The 17,915-nt window shown below is 35.3% G+C and overlaps 1 pseudogene; it reads left to right on the forward strand.

Moving 5' to 3' along the window:
- Window positions 1-12,895: 12,895 nt before the first annotated feature.
- Window positions 12,896-13,557, forward strand: LOC120596593 (putative hydrolase RBBP9; annotated as a pseudogene).
- The last annotated feature ends 4,358 nt before the right edge of the window (window positions 13,558-17,915 follow it).

The following is a 17,915-nucleotide window of genomic DNA, read 5'->3' on the forward strand; positions in this document are numbered from 1 at the left end:
ATTTTAAAGATTAAGAAATGTATTTTCTATTTTAAAGATAGGCTAGGTGACTTGCTGAAGGCCATTCTTCAAGTAAAGACAACACAAGCTAGGTTTTTCATGACATTCCATGCTCATTTCTTCACCTTGCCTTTGTATGGAAAGATGATCAGCTTATACCAGGTCAAATTAGTGGCCATACGCTCAGTAGCTTTTCTACTGTAGTCATTTCTAAAATTTTGAATGTATCAGAATTTTCAGAACCAACTAGAGTGCTGTTTAGAACACAGATTTCTGGGTCCCACCCTCAGAGGTTTTGATTCTGTAAGTTAAGTTGGAGCCTGAGAAATTTTACCTATAAATTCTTGGGTGGTGCTATTCATGCTGGTTGGGGACCTCTTTCGCTATGCTACTTGAACCAGTTTCATTGGACATAGTTTCCTAGTGAAGCTGGTGATTTCCTAGTGAGGATGGTGAAAGAAGACAGGTTGGGCTTGCTACTCTGCTGTATTCTTCCTAAGCTCTGCTACCTATCTCAGCATGCATGTGGAAATGTGTCCTTTGTGATCATATCTTTGATGCAGATCAGCTTTAAGCTATTTATTTAATCCTTTAAACTTTTCTGAGAGTAACTAAAAAAATCAATTGTTTCTAGACTAGAGCTTTCAATGTGGGACCAGCCAGGAATTCTCAATTAATGAAAGCTATTATTCTCAAGGTAGAATGTGGATCAACGAGAAACTAACAGTTAAGCTTCTTTGTGACACCAGTCCTCTGTTCTGAAAACTTTTATAATAGGGGCTTATATGTTTTAAGATTTCTTAAGGATATCAAGGTAATAAAAGTAGGTAAAATATTGACTGAAAATCCTGGAGTTATCAAGATAATGTTAGGTTTCTTTCAGCATATTTTTTAAAGAAGGTAAGTAAATATAATATATTTTTAAGAAAGTTTCTATTGAAAATGGTCTGAATAAAAAAAGAAAACTTCAGGACCTAAGGTAAGGCTTCTCTTTGTTAAAAATCAATCTCAGTGTAGGCACTGTGTTTGTGCGAATTACATTTGTATGAACAATTTAGGATATATTAAGGGCTCATAAAATAGGACTAAATCTTAGTCTTTGAACGTTCAGTTTTCATTGGAAGAGACAGTGGCCTAAGAAAACATTTTGTAGACTGTGGTTTATGCTCACGCTTCATTCTCACCATTCGGCTTCTCTCTGCTTTATTCATCTATGTTCACCACTTTCCTTCTCTCATTCTATATTCTCCCTACTTAATGGATTCTTCATATTGTCTTTCATAGGCTTAAAACTTCTCTCTCCATTGACATGAAGAACCTCAGCTCTTTCTTCATTGACCTACTATATGTTGGACATTGGGGATACAGCAGTGAATAGGTAGAAAATTTCTCTGTCTTCATGGAATTAGCATTTTAGTGGAAGAAAAAGACAACAGGAAAACAAGAAGTAAATAAGATGATTATGAGTGTGATACATTTAAGAGGCACACCAATAGGTGATTTTGATTAAGGAAGGAGATGATATTCTTTAGATCACTCGGTAATTCACAGGTTGGCTGCAATTAGAATCATCTATAGAAATTTGGTTTGCTTTGATCTCATTCTGATGTGAGCGTCCTACTCGGATTACTTCACAGGAGTGGGACCTGGTCAGCTGAAGCTTTTATAAGCTTCCTAGGTGATTCTGATACTACTGCTTTAGGAGAAGACCTTTGGAAGTAGATGATATTTGAACTGAGACCTGAAGGAAGAAGAGAAGCCAGCCTGGTGGAGGGAAAGATTGTTCCAGAGCGAGGAAACAGCAATTGCAAAGGCCCCAAGGTCAGAGAGATGCATACACAAGGAGCAGAATAGAGGCTAGCCATAGTTGAAGCACAAGAAGTGAGAGGAAGAGTGGAGAGGAAGAGGCAAGTAGTAAGCAGCTCGTTTGAATTTTATATGTTTTCTATGTTTGAATTTTATACAGAATGAGAATTCACTGGGGAATTTTAATCAGATGAGTGACATGATCTTAACTATTATTTAAAAGAACTCTAAAAAAAAAGAACTCTGGCTTCTGTATGGAAAATAGATTTTAAGAGAGCAAGGTGGTGATGGAGAGACCAGGTAATAATGCTAAGGACTCAGCCAAATTGAAAGATGATGATGGCTTAGATAGGGTGATGGCAGTAGGGTAAAAGGAGTACACAGACATGGAAAATATAATGGAAAAAGAACGGGTAAGACTCTCTTTTTATCTATTATCTAACTTCCTAAGAAAGAGAATCTGAGTCACTCATATTGATAAATTCTAATTCCCACTACAGAGCACCATGCCATCTTATAGGCTATTGGCTTTCCTTGTGCCAATCTATGGATGAGTATCTTAGGATCTAGAGCTCAAATGAGTCATGGCCCAAGATGCCACTCATATGGGGCAAAGCAAGTTAATTTATACAAAAGGAAGAGATTTATTTGGGGAGGGCCTATAGGTATGATAGCTATTTAGACTTTCTTAGATTCTTCTTTAATAATCACTTTTAAAATAATATTTGTCATCAGTGAATGGCGTAATGATCAACTATATAAATTATGAAAACTTTGAATGTCTCACATTTGAAGTTTTGCATATTTCTAAAGCCAAAAATTTTGAAGGGAACCAAAATTTTGCCACCTTGAAGCTGCCATTTGGAATATCGATTTTAAACTGTTTATGAAGAAGCAAGACTCAGAAAGAACTTTTGACCTTCCCTTTTTTCTGCCCAAAAGATTCAGACAGAAAAACCTGCTTTAGAATGGGAGCCTTGGTTTAATCACCTTAAGAATCATCACCCTAGCATTATCAGGAATTCTCCAAGCCTGCTAGCTAAATACCCTCTGTGTCCCACAGTTTCTGAGACGCCTAGCAAGGATGTTTCTGCCATGTATGTTCTACTCTTCATCAACTACCTGTAAATTACTCATTCTTACTTCTGAAATCTAAAACCCTATTCTTCTTTTTTCTCTATTGTTCTAAATGTCATATAGCCTGTGTTGCCCAACTCTTTGGAATTTTTATGCGTATGTGAATTTCTCATGCACATATATTAAAAATTTGATTTTTTTCCTGTTAATCAGTCTCTGTTAATTTGATTACTAGCCCAGCTAGAAGAACTTTAAAGGTGGGAGGGAAAGTATTAATTTTTTTACCCCCTACAGTTTTTTACTTTATTATTATTTTTTGATTGGGTTACCATTTGCTGGCCTCAGGATTCACAGCTAAAATGTGACTTTGTAAAAACAACAACAACAACAACAACAACAACAACAACAAAAACTGCATATAGGAGGTTGGTTTTAAGGAAGGAAGAAAATGTTAAACGATTATTGTTAGATTATCATAGATCAAGTTTGGGAAAACAACTAAGGATATGTTTGCTAATGTAGCTTGTCATGTGTAAAAATTCACATGTTCAAAGGAATCTTGTAAATAAGAGTACTCCTCTAAAAATGTTATAAAGTCTTCAATATCTTATGAAAAAGTGACATCTGGAAAAAATACTTTAATGTTTTCAGTGAAAACTCACCAAATGTTTACCTTAATTTTCTAACACTTAATGTACTAAGTCTTTGGGCATTTATTATTCATACATCTTAAATGTGAAGGTCAGTTACTTTTGCCCAAGCCCACATGGTCAAAACATACATTTGTGAGCCTCGCAAGTCCCATATCCTGATTCATTGACCTGTGAAGTAAGAAATCCTCGATTTTATTTCTGTAAAGAAAAGAGAAAAGATGAGAGTCAGAACAAAAATAATATCTTTTAATGTTTATTTTTCCTAATGAGGATTTCTCAATTCTCTGTAATGGATACTTTCCATGAGTCCTTAAAAATGGATTTTTGTTAGCCAGAGAAACTTTCCATCAGCTTTCTTACTTGCTAGAATTATTAAGACCTCCTGACGTGGTATGTGCTAGCCCAATAATAACAAACTCTACCTCCAAATTTTAGCTGCATGTATAAAAGCAACTTAAATCATGTGTTCAATTTGCCACTTGTAGTTTAGCCTGAATTATGTTTTCCTTCCTTTTTCAAGAATTACTAAGATTTATTACTTGAATAATTACTATATACTATACTGGAGAAGAAATATTAATCAGTTGACAAAGAACTAGCAGGAATTCCCTTCTAGGTTTATTCACTGACTAACCTTCAGTTTTAAGATGTTCTGCTTATAAAAAAGAAAATTAGAATAGGTAAAGCTCAGATGATTTGAATAAATGTTGATACAGTAGGGAAGTCAACAGCATTGATCTTAGGACTATTTCTGTCTCCATCTTCTACTCCTTTAGACTTCAGTTTTCCCTATCCCCAAATGAATGTCTTGTAGTTCTTTTGTTCCAGGCTTTATTTTCTATTTTATTGTCTTTTGCTCCTGCACCTAGTATGTAGCTATTATTGTAATTGCACACAGATTTCACTTATAGCTTTTCCTTGATTCAAGCTGGCTTTGCCTAGTATAATGGCATCGTGACTCACTTTTTTTGTTCTTATTCTCCTACCTTTATATGTCTACTCACTTAATCATTAAGCCTTGAGACATAAGTTTATTTAAGAATAAGGCCTTAGGTTCATAGCCATGAGAACAATAAGTTTTGGTTAAACTAAGGATAACATCTTGGCTTTAGGTGTATTTCAGCCCTAGGCCCATCGAGGCTGAACAGCCCCACTGACCATGGGACCAAAAAAAGATGATGCCATGGCTGATTCCAGAACCAGACACTATGATCAATTACCCCAGCCCTGTTCAATCAGTAGCACCCACAACCCCAACTCCTTTAGTTTCCATTACTAAGAATTTTTCCCCTATATGAATCTATCCCCTTGAGATACCCGGGGGTGAGAGGGCAGGTCTTAAAATGGTAGCTCTCCTGTGTCTCTGTGACTTGCAGCTCTCTAAAATAAACCTTACTTTCTTTGCTGCAAAACCTGTACATAACTCATTGGACTTAGATGTGTGCAGGCAGACAGACCCCTTTGCTCTGATAACCTTATCAAGTTCTCATAGCATCTTCTTTCTCTCTTTCAAAAATTTGAGAAATTTCATTATGCCAAGAGAAGCTCTGGAAATGAATTGATAAAAATTTTCTATCTCATTCAAATCCATTGGATGTGGCCCACACACAGTGTGAATAAGATAATTTCACAGCATAATGCTATAGTATTCTAATCATAGAGGATGTCTGTGTGACACACACATCCCATAGAACTAGTGATTTCAGCATTACAGAAAATGCTTTTTCAGGTGGCGATTAACCTTTGTTTCTTTTCCATAATGGGCCAGAAGGAAAGAGCAACAAAAGAGTATAAGATGTAAAAAGAAGGACACCTCACCCCAGAAACAAATCATTCCCAAATAACAGGTATCTGCATACAACACTCTGCTGAGAATTCAGCAGAATGATTTCATTATATAGATAAAACAAAAGAACAACAATTAGAGATATGGGCATGTAAACTATAAGATTTATAAAAGGAAGACTGAAAGTTCTCTATGATGAATATTAAAGACCTTGTAAGAAGCAACAAAAAATATGGAATAGATGCTTCTAGATTGAAGGGAATGAAAATTTTGCCACCTTGAAGCTGCCTTTTGGGATATTGATTTTAAGCTTTTATTAAGAAAAAATAATCAGAAAGACCCTTTCACTCTTCCCCACTTTCTTGCCCAAGAGATTCAGACAGAAGAACTGCTCTTTGGGAAGGAAGCCTTGGTTTAATCACATTAAGGATCTTTACCTTAGCATTACTCGGAAAGACTCCAAGCCTGTTAGATACTGCCTGTGTCTCATTGTTTCTGAGTTACCTAGTAAGAACGTTCCTGCCATATATGTTCTGTTCTTCTTCAACTACTTGTAAATCACCCAATTCTCATTTCTAAAATCTAATACCCTTCTTTCTTTTCTCCTTTGTCCAAAAATGTCTTCTATATTACTGTTGCTTCACTATCTTTGAAATTTCCATGCCTATGTGAATTCCCCATGTACATGTATTAAATCTTTGATTTTATTCTTGTCAGCACTGAGCTGATTGAGAAAGGATTTTGGTGGTGAGATGCGCAGTTAGTAGAATGCACAAGAGGCCAACATGAGAATGAAACAGCAGGCACCAACCTTATTGTGGGGAGCGCATTTCTGTACTGGAAAGTGTCGTTCTATTGCGAGGAGCACGTTTCTGCTTCTGCTCTTCTTCTGCTCCCCTTCTGGTGCTCCCCTTCCACTCCCCAGGGGAACGCATGGCTCCACACATATCAGAGACAATAGTGGCATTCTGCCACACATCCATGATACAATAAGTTGAATCATGCTTACATATGTTAGGCACAGGCACCCTACTACACTAATGTGACATTCTAAATCTGGGGTCCTATTCCTAGCCATGAGTCTGGATCACAGCCAGACTTGGGACCAGCCAGGCCTGGGACCCACAATCCTGTTAATCTGTCTTTGTTAATTCGATTATTGGTCTAGCTTGAATAATTTAGAAGATGGGAGAAAAAGTATTAATTAATTTTTTAGCCCACCCCCCCACCCCAGGATCAGGACCAGTGCAGAATATGATAGAGAATTAGGAAGCCACACCAATCAACAAAAGGGGAGAATATGAATTGAAACAGAGAAGATTAATTTCTTTGTTGTATTAGTTTCCTATTGCTGCTGTAACAGATTATCGCAAATCCAACTGCTTAATACAATACAAATTTATTATCTTGTAGTTCTGGAGTTCAGAAATCTTAAATGGGTCTTATGTGGTTAAAATCAAAGTGTTAAAAGAAATACAGGGCTGAATTCCTTCTGGAAGTTCTGGGAGAAAATCTGTTTCTTTACTTTTCCAGTTTTTAGAGGCTTTTACTGACCTCCCATCTTTTATTTTATTCCATAGCTTCAGCATAGTGACTACAGTGTTTGGTGAGAGGCAGCTACACCAGTTCATGTCATAGAATTATTGGGGAACAAGAGTAACTTGAGGTAGTTATAGAGATTATCAAAGGAATTTGTTAAGGACATGCAAATTATATTCTGGGTTCTCCCAGAAATATTTGGCTTGCAAATTACTCAAAAGGGATGGATATTATTGTGGAAAATGCAGGCAACAGCCAGCGTAATTTGAGTTGTTAGTACTGTGGTCTTTGGGTCTTAGAGAAACCTAAGTTACATGCACGTAGTCTATTCCTGAGTTTGAGCTCAAGAATTCTCAGCTAGCCTTTTATTTTTCAATCTCTATAAATTCTAAATTCTATAATCCATTCAGATATTGCTAAAGATCATTACTTGTACCAGATAAATCTCAATTGAACTTGCTAGTACATTTTGGCATTGAAGCTGAGCGGTCTCAGTAGACAGTACCCCTTACAGAAAAGATCTGGCAGTTACTCCTGTTTGGGTGAATGACATGACATGAATAGCTCTAAAGTGTCATGACATAGGAGCCACAATTGTTCCAGCTTGCATAACCTTAAAAAATATATTTCATACTCAATTTGCTCTTTTTTATGTAATTTCAAATATGTGCATGTATTTATTCAATTTAAATATTTTTCCTCCATAAAACTATTTATTTAATTTGCATTTTAAACAGATTTATTAAAGTTAATTGATATACAAAGAACTGCACATATTTAATGTGTACAATTTGAAGAGTTTGGACATATGCAAACACCTATGATACCACCACCACAATCAACGTAAGAGGCATACCTAACACCTTCTAAAGTTTTCTTGTGTCCCCTCACTTTTTCTGTGGAAAGATGCTCAACATTATTAATTATCAAGGAAATGCAAATCAAAAATACAATGAGCTATTACCACACACTGATTAGGATGACTATTGTCAAAAATAAGAATAGCGAAAATAGCAAGTGTTGATGAGAATGTGGAGAAATTGGGAGTTCTACACTCCTGGTGAGAATATAAAATGATGCAGCAGCTATGAAAAGCAATATAAAAGTTTCTTAAAAAATTAAAAATAGAATTACCGTATAACTCAGCAATCTCACTTCTGGATATTTGTATTAAAAAAAAAGTGAAATCAGAATCTGAAAGAGATATCTGGACTCCTATGTTCATTGCAGTATTATTCACAATAGCCAAGAAATGGAAATAATCTGAGTGTCCATCCACAGATGAATAAAGAAAAAGTGGTATATACATACAATGGAATATTATTCAGCCTTAAAAATAGAAGGAAATCTTGCCATTTGCCACAATGTGGATGAAATTGAAGGACATTATGCTAAGTGAAATAAATGTTACAGAAGAACAAATACCATATGATTCTACTTATATGAGCTATCTAAATTAGTCAAACTCATAGAAGCAGAGAATTTTTAATTAGCATTAAGTGTCCCATATGCTCATGGACATGAGGTTAAATTTTGTGTTACATGATCCTTTAGTGTGATAGGAAAATAAGTTTATCATATATCATTGTTACAGAACTCAAGGGGTTCATTTTGCCTGCATGCATCAAAGCCAAAAGAGACACAAACAGGAATTTGCAGCAAAGAAAGTAGAGATTTATTTAAAAAAATGGTGCCAAGCTTGGAAACACAAATGAGCTAGTGCTCAAAGACATGGCTTCCCAATGACCTCTAGGGCATAGGTTATATAGGGGAAAACTCATAACTCATGGTAGCTAAAGGAGTTGGGGTCATGGGCTCTGATGATTGGTTGGGGCTAGGGTAGGAAGCAGTTGATTATTGTATCAGGTCCTGTCATCAGTCATGGTGTAGTTCTGTTTGGTTTCAAGGGGAAGCCAGTAGAGTCATTCTGCCTTCATGGGTCTGGAGCCGCAAAATGTTATCTTTCGTGTGACTGAAACTCTGTTTCTATGGTCAACGGACCTGAAGCTTTGTTCTCAAGACGGTTCGATGCTGACCTAAGGGCTTAATGATTAAAGGAGTGGTATGCAGTATGCAGAAGGATAAGGAAAGAAAAGAAGCAAATGAGCCCAAGGCCAGACTAAATTGAGAAAGAGAAGTAAAGATTTGGATAGTTCCTTCATTTATTATACTATTAGATGATCTATTGTTAGAAATAGATTTCTTTGTGTTTTTCTCCAAAAAAATTTTTATAATGCATATACTCCTAAGAAAAGTGGCTCATTATGTTAAAGTGAAGTCATATTCTTTATCAATTAGTAACTACTTTGCAACGAAGTTACTGTGGAAATGTGAATTTTGTGGGAGATGGAGGCCCTAATTTAGAGCATTGAAAGAGGAATTCTGTTGAAATATGGAATGGCACAGTATTTCTTAAAAAGTGGTTGATATTTGAGTTGAAGAAAGGATTATTTTGTCGTAGCCGCCAGCCCCCGAAAGACGCATGGACCGCCAGAAATCAGTGAGTTATAGGAAACACGCTCTTTATTCAGCCAGCTGGATCTGCTAGGGGTATGCAGACCCCAAATTAAGCAGCCCCGAAATGTAGAGGTACAGGGTTTTTAAGCCCTAAATCCCATTCCTCATTCTGTCTTAAATGCAAAGGTCTATTTTTCTCCTATTCACTACCTGTCAACGCACAGGTCGGTTGTGCAAGCGGGGGTACAGAAGCAGAAAGCTTATTGTTAGAATGTTATGTTTCCATGGGTGATAGTCTATGTTCCTATGGGTGATAGCCTATGTTCCCATGGGCGATAGCCAAGCAGTAATTTTCCAGCCAGCACAATTTAGATGGAAAGGAAAGAAGTATCAAAAAACATCATGGTGAATAGACTCCAAAGATGATCTTTGTTTAATTGATAATTTTCCCTTGAGTATCTCTGGGGGAAGAGGTTTATCATAGTACATCTGAATATATCCTCAATCCGCCCATTAAAATAGGCTTTAAGAGCCAGTGGCATAGTATTTAAAATTTTGCCATATGAAAAGGCTATGGTGGTATGGAAGGGGGATGTGTGTGGTTTGGTGTTCATTGGTTTAATGATTAAGAGACTAGCTACAGAAACCCTTATATAATTGTTTAGGTAATTCTCTTCAGTGTGACTTCTGACTATTTGCGTTTTTAGTATTTTAATTCTTCTTTAATGCCAAAGAAAATTCTTCTAGACTTTAGACCTTGATTTTAAAGAACATTTTTGTTGAAGTCATTAAGATAATAAGTGATTTAAGAGGCCACTAAAGTCTATTTATAAATACAGGAAGGCAAGATTATGGAGCACATATAAACAAAATTCATCTGGTGTTTATGTGAATTTGTTTATAAAGGCAATTCCCACCTTAAGGACTGTTTTTAATAAATCATTTTGAATGTCAACCGTAATTGAAAAAAAAAAAGCATATATGTATTTTGTAAAGATATATTCAAACTGTTAAGATGATTACTGTTAAGTAACTATAGAAACTTCTCTTACAAACCCAGAAACACTTATTTTATGCTTATAAATCACCCTACATCCTGAGGCACAAAGGCCATAAAAGCTGCTGGCTTATACCAGCCACAAATTCATGGGCAGAAAGTACTACTCTATCCTGCCTGTAACCTCAGCCTCATTATACCATTATTATAATATCATGCTTATGCCCAGAAATTCATGAATCAAATTATAACAGCCTGAATTCTAGGTAAGGACAAGCACAGCAGGTAAAGGGTTATATAACAGCAACTGTCAATCAAAAGGACCTCAGATGCCAATCATCTAGGACCATCCAAGTAACCACCCATCATAGCCCTAATATAATACAGACCTCTCCACTGCCAGGCTGTTACACCTCTTTGCTGGTAACCAGCCCTTCACTTGGAATGTACTCTTATCTTTTGTCTTTTCACCCCAAATTCCAAGGGTCTGTAGCCTTCTTAGGCATGACCTCTCTCCTTCTAAAATGTATTTTCAATAAATCTTACTTTTCCTAAATCTTGTCGACCTGAAATTCTTTACTGAGTCAGCTGGGAAGAACTGAGGGGCCCCTCTATACCACTGGGGCGACGCTGGATTTCACATCACCCCGTGTAGTAACATTACTTGTTCGGCATGATATTTAAAGAAACTCTAACACTTTGGCTATTATTTTATTTCTTACAATTTTTATAGATTATTAAAAAAAGGATGACCATTCTTTTGATAGTAAAGAAATGCAAAATGTTTAAAAATTTATTTTAAAGTCTGTTGTTTGGAATCTGAAATACATTTACCCTTACATGTTCTGTATGGAGGCTGTTTCCACACCAGCTATCAAAATCCTCTTTAACCCACAGCATTCCTGAAATGTCCATAAATAATAATACCATTAAAAATAACATTACATACAATGTTGTTTTCTGGAAGAATGAGTTTGAGTGCCAACTGGGAATATTCTGGCGCATTCTCTTCCTCTCATGTTCTGCAAGTCATGCAATGAGAGAAACTCTAGAAAGAAAACAAATTAATACATTAATTAATTGGAGGAGAATGCTGAGAGCGCTAAGGAACTCACCCACAATAAAGCATAGAGAAAACTATTAAATAAAAGAAGAAATAGAGCAGTAGTAAGAGATGAAAAATGAACTGAGAGGCTTCTGAAGAGATACAGGAGAGAAAACCAGAGAAACAACATTTGAAGAGAGAATCTCTGAGAATTTTTTATGTGGAAGAACAAAATGTCAAGAGTTGCTAAAACAACTTTGAAAGCAAGTTATAAATGATAGAAATTATAAAAAACGATTGTAATAAATATGATATAGAAGCAAGGCTAGATAAAGAGACCAATGGAATAGAATAAAAAACTAATCCTGCTATATATGGAAATTGGAATAATAATGGAATTGGCATTACATATTAGTAGGGAAATGATGCAATAAATTATACTGAGTAGTTATTCATATTGAGAAACAGTTATATTCCTTCCCAAAACATACACGAACAATAAATCTAGGTATGACATATACTGCTAGTAAGCTTTGTGAAGAAAAAAGGAGGTTCTATGAAAAGTAACCTCACAGGATGATCCGATCATAAATTCCTAACTGGATAGGTCTTGGTGGGTAGTCATACCCAAGGCATACAACTTCTTTACTAAAAGGCTTATTTTTGCTTTAAGCAAGCCCTGCCACATTGTTTCTGTGTTCCTAGTTTAACACTCCTTTTGAAATGCCCCCTTTCAGACCCTTCTCCCTCTAGTAACTAACTACCCTTTCAGACCCCTCAAGACAACACATAATCTTAACTACCCTGTAATCTGAGTTGCTTCCTCCCACCTTCAAGTAATCTTCCTTAGTTCCCTCCTTAATCTCAAATACATAAAAAGAAAACAGTAAACTGTTACTCTTCAAAGAATTTATCTCAGTTTGTTGAGATCTTGCTTTCAGGCGTATCCTCTGTTTGGCTCAAATTTTTATAAAACTTCTCTACAGGCTTAGATGTTCTTATGTCCACAGCTTATAAATTAATATGAGCTCACATTGGTTTGCAATATGGACCTGTATTAAGTTTCTATTGCTGCTGTAACAAATTACCAAATTAAGTAGCTTAAAACAACGCAAATTTATTATCTCACAAATCTGGAGATCAGAAGTCTGAAATGGGTTTCTCTGGTTAAAATCAAGGTGTCAGTAAAGCTGTGTTCCTTTCCAGATACTCTAGCAGAATCTGTTTCTTTATTCTTCCTAGCTTCTAGAGGCAGTCTACATTCCCTGGCCTATTTCTCTGTCTTTGAAATCAGAAACATTGAGCTGAGTCCTTTTCATTCTGCCATCTCTCTGTTTCTTCTTCTCACTCTTTTGCTTCCCTCTTGTACTTATAAGGATAATTATAATGACCTTGAGCTCACCTGGATAATCCAGGATGAACTCTTTATCTCAATATCAGTCGATTAGCAACCTTAATTCCCCTTTGCTAGACGCAGTCTCAGACTCAGAGCAGCACAGGGCCTGCTGCCAGGGTATACTGGTTGCTCTGCATTCATGGTTTCTCCTAGCAAGGCAGTAGTTGTTTCTGAGAACAGAGGCAGGGATGTGGCTACCCATGGCTGGTATAACTGGTTGAAGAAAGGGCTGGAGCGGATACTTGGTATCCAGTGTTTGGTTTAAAACATTCCTGACCCAATTACAACTAGAAAAAGTATCTGGCAGCCCTTCATGGAGACAGAACTGCACTGTGAAGAGAGGACTATCATCATAGGTTACAGTTCTGGGGCTATTGCAGCTATGAGGGATGCAGAAACACATCGAGTATATGCTATTTTGTTACTGCATACACATCAGACTTGGAGGATGAAAATGAACATACGAGTGGATACTTCAACCACTTCTGGCAGTGGGAAAGGATCAAAGCCAACTGCCCTCACATTGTGCAGTTTGGCTCCACTGATGACTCTTTCCTTCCCTGGAAGGAACAACAAGTGGCCATTAGGATGGAAGTCACCTTGTATAGATTCACTGACCATGGCCACTTTCCAACCATAGAGTTTCCTGAAGTGATTAACGTGGTAAAGTCTATGCTGAAAGTACCAGCACAGACAGAATGATTTCTGCTATTTTGCATACCAATATGGTGGAACAATTATCAGATTATTAGTAAATAAGCTATTATCAGATGATTACTGGACACATAAAACATCAAATTAACCCCCCTTCCTCAAAAAAAAAAAAAGACAAAGAAAACATAGCACATGCTCAGGAGAATTTATATAAGATAATTGCGGCATTGTTTGATAGTTAAAAATTAAAACTAATCTAAATATCTATCATCAGAAACAAGGATAAATTGTGATCCATTGATACAATAGATTATTACACAATAGTTAAAGATAATGAACTAGAGGCTACAGGTGTCAACATGAACATTTCTCAGTAACAAAATGTTGCAGGAAGATGTCTATTCTGTGCTACCATTTTTATAAAGTTTAAAAACCAGAAGACAACCATATTTTATTTATGGACGCACTGCCTGAGGTATAAATAATCCTCACTTAAACTACAATATTTTTAGATTCACCTTTTATCTTTCACTGTTGTGTTTATGCCTACTCTTAAACACCATAACCTTCTATAGCAGGGGTTAGTAAATTATGGTACTCTGGACAGTCCACTTTTTTTAGTGAATAAAGTTTTATTGAAAATATAGGTTACATACATTTTTGTAAATAAAATTTTATTGGGCTAGAGCCATACCAATTTCTTTATTATCTCTGGCTGCCTTCATGCTACAATGTCAGAGCTGAATAGTTGTGACAGAGAGTGAATGGCTCTTAAGTCTAAAGTATTTACTACTGGCCCTTTACAAAAAACTTGTAAGTGTAATTAATACAAGTTGAAATAACACAACTGTTCAGTTGCAGGCATTGAACAAGTAGTATTATCTCAACCTGTACTCCTCAAAGGTGAAATGTTCTGGTGATAACAATGGTGTTCAGGGAGTCCTATCCTCAAGGAGCTTGGGCTAATAGAGAAAGAGATATGAAATAAGTTCAATGAGATATAAGTTTATACTTAGGAAGGAAGTTATTTAAAACACAATAAAGTGGGAAATGATAATTTTTCTTCAGAAGTTGAAAGAACAGATACATGAGGGTTAATATATAAAGTATCTGGCTCATTACAAAATTTCAGTGCTGTGGGTTTACTATTTTAGCTATCTATATTCATAAGTTTGTGATCATCATCATCTTTTGATACTGCATCAAAGTAAAGAAATGGAGAGAAGAAAAAAAGGCAGAAAAAATATTTAGAAGAGAAGAAAGTTGAAAGTGTATTAAATAATGAGAAAAGGAGTGCCAATTTTTATTTTTCACCACTTGCTATTTCAAAAATAATAGTTTTTTCATTCTGTATTTTTTAAATTTCATTGAAAATATAAAATGGTCATTTTCTCCAGAAACATAGCCTTTTGATTTCCCTAGTGCTAACTATAAATAAAGTGAACAAGATTTCTCAAATTATTTTGCCTCAGCTTTCATGCTGAAATACACATGCCTATTAATTATAAATATGGCTTATTTCTAGTATGCCAAATAATTATTTTGAAACAAATGCTCTTTCCTATGAGGGTACACACTGTTTTCTTCAAGGGGCTCTTAAGGTAAAAAAGAAGTGTAGATAAGTTGTCATCATAATCATTACCCATTTTTATTTACTGAGTTTCCAAGGCTTGTTCTGTTCTCTGTAGAACATGTTTAACTCTGTTACTTGGTCAATCATGAGTCCCCAAATGGCCATTAAAGTTATTTTGGCTCATGTCATCTTTTGAGAAAAAAAAACACTTTTATCTCTCTCCAGGCTAATAATAGTTTATATGTGATGTATTTTTCTCTTCTTCACTTCTCTTTGATCATTCAATGACTCCAATTATTTGTTTGTTCTCTTGGGAGTTCTGCTAAGGAGCAGCTGGGCACTTGGCTTGAACATATATGATTCTCACTTAATTACAAAACTATTATTACCTGTTCTTCCTTCCTGGATATCTTTTCACATTTTCAGTTGTCACTGAAAGTCTCATACTTATGAGAATTTTAGAATTAACTTATGATGGCAAAGCTTCTTAAAAGGGCATTTTGCTCTTTTCTCTGGTAGAACATCACCAGGCTGGTAATTTGCATCTTGGGCTAGAATTTTTTGCTTAATTCTATTATGCATAGCATCAAAATAATACTTCATTAACAAACAGGAAGAGAGATTTAATCTTTGCCTAATAAAATGTTCCTTAAGTTCAATCTAATAGTACTCCTATGGTTTTTATTAGGCTCCATTTTACCTTTAGCCAGCAATGATCTATTTAAAGAGGGGCAAGAATGGATCCAACTAGTAATACAGCAGGAAAGTGTTGTTACATTTCGGGGTATGGGAAAGACTAGCTGGTGCTGTAGGATGGACAACAGAACAGAGGTCCACTAGTGGCATTCAGTGTTCAGGAGGCAGGCCTGAGAACTAACTGTCCTACTCATCTACGTAATAAAATCCCAACTTTCCCAAGGCCACTTCTATAACATCCAGTAGGTGAAGTTTTGAAATTTGAGAGATTATATATTTAATTCCTGACCTTGACTTCAGAAACCTTAGCTGTTTAGTTTTTCTGTTAAGAATTTTGTTTGTATTAAAATGTATTTAGAATTCTAAAATCTAAAATAATGAAATATGTTTATATTTCAAAATGATTGCTTTACTGTTGATGCATTTTGCAACTATTTATCCTTTAATGCCGAAGCCTTGGCATACTACTGCAAACACATTATTTTTCTCTTGGCTGGTATGATCCATTTATTTATTTTTTAAAATTTTATTATTTTTTAATACATAAATTATGGTATATCTATTAGACAGAATGTTATCAACACAACATGTAATGCTAGTGATTGAACTACATGGGTGTCTATCCACACATAACATCGGTCCAAAAATTTGATGTGCAGAAGATTATGTATTGTGTCCAATTATATAAATTTCAAGAATATTATTTAGAAATATAAATTAGTGTGGTACATTTAAATAAAAGTTACATAATGCATTTTGGATAAATTGGACCAGTAAGATCAATTTAATGATAATCTGAATTGAATTAAGATATTTAGTAGAAAAATATCTATAAAGTCACTGATTTACAAAATGTTTGGTTGATTTGATTAAAATGTCATAACTAGTTTTAGAGGTGTGTGTGTGTGTTTAGAAAATAATATAGCATGATGGTTAAGGCAGAAATTCTAGGGTCAGCCCTGATCTTATTTCTATTTATTTCCATGATCTTGTGAGGTTCCTTAATGTCTATAAGCCATAATTTTCTCATTTTTAAATGAAGGTAATAATATTGTAGATAAAAAGTTTGACATAATGCTTGTTAAATTACAAGGGCACAATAAATGTTAGTTGTTATACTATGTGACAGAGTCGCAATATATTTAAAAATGGGTGGCAAATGATAAAACACTATATAAATGTTGTTACATAATTTTCATGAGAAAAATGTAGATTTTTCTGCACAGGGTTGAGATGGAAGAATTGTCAACCATTGTTTGTATTGCCAGTGGCTCAATAAGTGGGAGAAGGTCTTAGCTCAAGTAATGCAATTAAAGTTGTAGAATATTAAAGCTGACTTCAATTCAAGTTTATTTGTTTGTTTGATTTTTACTTAATAGGGTGACAATGAGCAATTAAAAATCAATATTATGAAAATGCATCAAGGCGTAAACAAATCCTAGAGAGTATGTAATCTTATTGAAGTGATCCTAGTATAACTAAGATCTTGGCTACTGTTGGAGCATATATGTGGGTCAGAGGGGTGTGAATGCAAACTCTTTAGCATATCTGAGGCCTTCACAATTCTTTGTATCATACCTTTCCATGTTCTGTAATCTTCACCATCTCTGACTAAGCTATGTATTATCAGGCATCTGTCTCTGTTTAGTCTAAAATATCTTCTATATTTTCTTCACAATCCAGATCCACTTGACATGTTATTCAATTAGCACCAGAAAATACTGAAGGTTTTTAAATCTTACTTTTAGAAATCATAGCTTCTCTCCCTGTGTCTATCACATTTTTTAAAATCTCCATTTGTACAACTATGTAATTTTACTTTGAATTACCGTTATTTGTGTTTTTATTCTTTTACCTGAAGGCCAGATCCTTGAAAGTAAGTTTCTGGAGATCATCCTTTGTGTCTTCTGGTCTCCACAGTCCCTCAGTGCCTAGCCCAAAGCTTTGCACACAATGAGGACTAAGAAATGATATTTGGATTGAATAGAAATCAGACTTTCTTGAATAAAGTCCATTACATATGGGAGTACTCCCTCTAAGGTATTGGGATGTGTCAGCTTTCCAAATGGACTTAACCATTGGGATAGACTAAATCCTTATGATCTTTGATGGTTCCTAGAGGGAGGAGACTTAGTAAAAACTTTGCTCCATCACCGAAAATGATCATTGTATATTAGTAGATATATAATATAATAATTTTGGTTATATCATTGGAAAAGGAGTTTCTTACTAAAAA

Source organism: Pteropus medius, unplaced genomic scaffold, assembly GCF_902729225.1.
Source record: "Pteropus medius unplaced genomic scaffold, Ma_sr-lr_union100, whole genome shotgun sequence".
Lineage (NCBI taxonomy): Eukaryota > Metazoa > Chordata > Mammalia > Chiroptera > Pteropodidae > Pteropus > Pteropus medius.